This window comes from Rhinolophus ferrumequinum, chromosome 7 (assembly GCF_004115265.2).
Source record: "Rhinolophus ferrumequinum isolate MPI-CBG mRhiFer1 chromosome 7, mRhiFer1_v1.p, whole genome shotgun sequence".
NCBI lineage: Eukaryota > Metazoa > Chordata > Mammalia > Chiroptera > Rhinolophidae > Rhinolophus > Rhinolophus ferrumequinum.
The window spans coordinates 93687438-93692178 of NC_046290.1; positions in this window are offsets into that span (position 1 = coordinate 93687438).

The following is a 4741-nucleotide window of genomic DNA, read 5'->3' on the forward strand; positions in this document are numbered from 1 at the left end:
GTGTGTGTGGGGTGGGGGACCCTGAGGAAATAGTCAGGACATGAGAGGAGTTTTGTGACTAGAAGCCTGGTGGGAAGACAGAAATGGAGGGCTGGCAGAGGATGCACGGGGCAGGCGCAGCGGTGGTGGCCCAGGGGACGAGTGAAGATTTTCCCAAAGCTGCGTTTATGGGGGAGGGAGACATGACGGGATGTGTTGCTTTCATTTCATGTTTCTTCCTAAAACATACAGGGTCCAATCAGGAAAACAGAAACCACACTAGTTATTAGGTTGGTGCAAAAGTAATTGCAAAAATCACAATTACTTTTGCACCAACCATATAGTATTCCATATAAAGGGCATTTAATCCAATGAATTGTGCATACAGCTGTTGAAACTGAATACTGAGGTAACCCAGAGATGAAGAACTGCAGGAAGCAGCTGCCACCCCTTGGTTGGGCATTTAAGGAAAGAAGAGGTGACTTTAGTTATCTGATGTTGCATCACAAATCACTCCTTAAATCCGATGGCTTACAGTAACAGTGATCACTCATAGTTCACAATTTCTCTGTCAAGGGTTTGGGAGCAGCTTGGGTGGGTGGTTCTGGTCTGGGGTCTCTCCTGAGGTTGTGGCCAGATACTGCCTGGGGCTTCAGTCCTTTAAGGGATGGCTGGGGCCAGAGAGTCCACTTCTAAGGACCTTGCATGTGGCTCACACATGGCTGCAGGTTGATGCTGGCTGCTGACAAGAGGCGTCAGGGTCCTCTCCACAGGGCTCGTTGAGTGTCTTCACGGCATCCTTTAGTTGAGCATCCCAAGAACAAAGCAGAAACTCCACTGCCTTTTATCACCTTGTCTCAGAAGTCACACAGCTTCACTTTCACCATATTCCCTTGGTCACATGGACCAAATCTGATTCAGTGTGGGAGGGGACCATGCAAGGCCATGAATACCAGGACCAGGAGGATACACTGGGGGTCATCTTGGAAGCTGGCCAGGTACCTGGAGGGAGGAGCCCCATGGGACCAGCTCTTGGGTTTTTGATGTGTGTGGGAGAGAGTTGGATTCTAAGCAGCTAGTGCTGGAACTTCTAAGAATGTAGGTGCAAAAATGGTTTGTGCTGGATTTAAGTGTCTGCTGCTGCTGGCTAGTGCTGGAGGGCAAAGAAAGTCCCTTCTCTTCTTTCACTTTCCAGTCTCCCTCTGCTGGCCTCTACTAGCCGGCTGACCTTAACAGGAAACCAGCTGGAGGAAGTCTGGGAAGTGTAGTTTTCAGCAGTCCAGCAACAGCATCGCAAAACAAGATGGAGTGGGCTTGGTGCTGAGATACCGTAAGTGACCAACACACGTCACTCCTTTGGCTGCTCATCACCCGCACACACCTTTCTACCACATTCAATTTCCATTCAACTCCAACAACCATGCTTCCACCGAAAGCTGCACAAGTGTCCTTTGTACACAGATGGCATCATTCTCTCCCTAAAAGGGATGGACAGCAAAGTTCTATAGTCATCATACCCATCACTGTTGGTTCCAGTCAAAATTCTACTTGAATATTCAGTAACTGAAAGACTTAAATAGTCAAGTTCATCATCATCATCATCATCATCATCATCAATACTTTTCTACGAAATAAGGGAACTAGAGGGAAGGAAAAATTAGACAACAAGCAAAGAAAATATGCAGAGCTGCTCTACCTAGTCCTCATTGCTACTATTGATTAGGACGTCAATTGATTTTGTAACACTTATAAATGAGATAATTCACGTACAAAACACCAATTAAAATGCAAAATTTAATAGTTTCTAATGTCATCAGAGTTGTGCAACCATCACCATTTAATTTTAGAACATTTTCATCACCCTAGAAAGGAAACCCAGCGCCCATTTCACCCCTCCCTCAGCCTTAGGCAACCACTAATCTACTTTCTATAGATTTGGATAAGTTTTACCCATACAATATGTAGTCTTCTGTGATGGGCATCTTTCACCGAACATAGTTTTAAGGTTCATCCATGTCACATCATGTCATCAGTATTTCATTCTTTTTTTATATAGAAAAATATTCCACTGTATGGATGTACCACTATTCATAGACGTGCTGAAGGACATGTGAGATGTTTCCACTTTTTGGCTACTATGAATAATGCTGTATTGTGAACATAGTGTACAAGTTTTTGTGTGAATGTATGTTTTCATTTCACTTGGTTATATTCCTGAGAGTAGTAACTCTATGCTTAACATTTCGAGGAACTTCAACATCGTTTTCCACAGCAGCTGCACCATTTTACATTCCGAACAGCAATGTATGAGTTTCTCACAACACTTATTGTTGTCTGTTATTTTTATTATAGCCAGCCTTGTGGATGTGTAGTGGTATCTCATTGTGGCTTTGATTTGCATTTCCCTAGTTACTATGATGTTGAGCATCTTTTCATGTGCTTATTGGCCATTTGTATATTTCTTTTGGAGAACTGTCTATTCAAGTTCTTTGCCCACTTTTTAATTGGGTTGTTATTGAGTTGCAAGAGTTCTCTGAATATTCTGGAAAGAAGTCCCTTATATATATATGATTTGCAAATATTTTTCCCATCCTGTGGGTTGTCTTCTCACTTCTTTGTGTCCTTTGTTGCACCAAATTTTTTAATTTTGATGAAATGGACTGATTGCTTAAAAGACACAACCAAAACTCACCAAGGAATAAATAGAAAATGTGACTATTTACTAAATGAATTTAATTTGTAGTTTAAAATCCTCAGAAAAAGAAAACTTCAGGCCCAGATGGTATCACTGGCAAATTCAAAAAGGAAAAAATACCAATTCGAGAAGAAGAGAACACTTCTTTTTTTTGGGGGGGTGGGGGAGGGGAACAGAACTTTATTGGAGAACAGTGTATACTTCCAGGATTTTTCCCAAGTCAAGTTGTTGTCCTTTCAATCTTAGTTGTGGAGGGTGCCGTTCAGCTTCAAGTTGTTGTCCTTTCAGTCTTAGTTGTGGAGGGCGCAGCTCAGCTCCAGGTCCAGTTGCCTGTTGTTTGTTGCAGGGGGTGCAGCCCACCACCCCTTGCGGTTGACGAACTGGCAACCTTGTGGTTGAGAGGACGTGCTCCAACTAACTGAGCCATCCGGGAGCTCAGTGGCAGCTCAGCTCAAGGTGCTGTGTTCAATCTTAGTTGCAGGGGGCACTGCCCACCATCCCTTGCAGGACTTGAGTTGAACTGGCAACCTTGTGGTTGAGAGCCCACTGGCCCATGTGGGAATCGAACCGGCAGCCTTCGGAGTTAGGAGCACGGAGCTCCAACAGCCTGAGCCACCAGCTGGCCCCCAACACTTCTTAACTCATTTTATGAGGTCAGAATTACTGATACCAAAATCAGATACAGATTGGAAGAGAGAATTTACAAATCATATGTCCAACAAAGTGCTTTATACAGAACATAACTGTCAAAACTCAAAAACAAGAAAACAACCCAATTTAAAAAAAAATAGGCAAAAGATTTTAACTACCACTTCACCTAGAAATATATACAGATGCCAAATAAGCACATAAAAAGGTGCGTCACATCATTAGTAATTAGGGACATGCAAATTAAAACCATTATGAGATTTAACTCACACCTGTTAGAATAGCTAATATTTTTAAAACCCGCAATACGAAGTGTCAGTGAGTATGTGAAGCAACTGGAGCTCTCGTATGTTGGAGCAGGAATGCCAAGGGATACTGTACTCCTACAAAGTTAAACACACTTAGTGTCGTGCAGGGGATCCTGCCGACTTCGCCAAGTGTCACGCGGGGCGTCCGGTGGGGTCTCCGGTCCCGCCCCCCACACAAGAACGCAGGACATGGTGAGGCCAAAAAGGAACACCCACGGAGCCATAGGTAGGGGAGTCACACCACTATAGTCTCACTGGCGGCTGGGCTAGAGACACAGGAACCAGGAGCAACACAATTCTCAACCCGCCGCTTGCAGACTCAGCCACCATCTTCTTGCTAGCTCCCCCCTTCTCCTCTTCTTTCTTCTCTGCTAGCCTCTTCCCCTAGCCTAGCCACGGCAGTTATATTCATGGCTAATGGCTCACTGGTTACAGCTGACGGCCAACTAGCCACAGCTGCTGGCCATTTGATCACAGTCGATGGCCATTTACTACCTGAGCCAGCACCCTTCTATGTGAGGCCGAGAGCCTGGAAACTGCTTTTTGGGGCTCTGTCCCCACACTCCACCCCTACAGGCTCTCGCCTCACAATCTACGCGACAAGCGTCTTCCGCGAGGGGCCCTGTGCGAGGAACCTGGAGGTGAATGCTATTTCCTGGACACAGCCAAGCTCTCTGGTCACAGTCCGGGTTTCTCAGGGCACCACCAGTACTCCTGGGCACAGCCAGACTTCCTGGACTTCTTAGGGTACCACTAGTCTCCCCGGGCACAGCCAGGGTTTCTCAGGGCACCACCAGTACTCCTGGGCACAGCCAGACTTCCTGGACTTCTTAGGGTACCACTAGTCTCCCTGGGCACAGCCAGGGTTTCTCAGGGCACCACCAGTACTCCTGGGCACAGCCAGACTTCCTGGACTTCTTAGGGTACCACTAGTCTCCCCGGGCACAGCCAGGGTTTCTCAGGGCATCACCAGTACTCCTGGGCACAGCCAGACTTCCTGGACTTCTTAGGGTACCACTAGTCTCCCCGGGCACAGCCAGGGTTCCTGGACACAGCCAGGGCCTCTCAGGGCACCGCCACTCTCTCTGGGCACAGCCTGGCTTCCTGGACA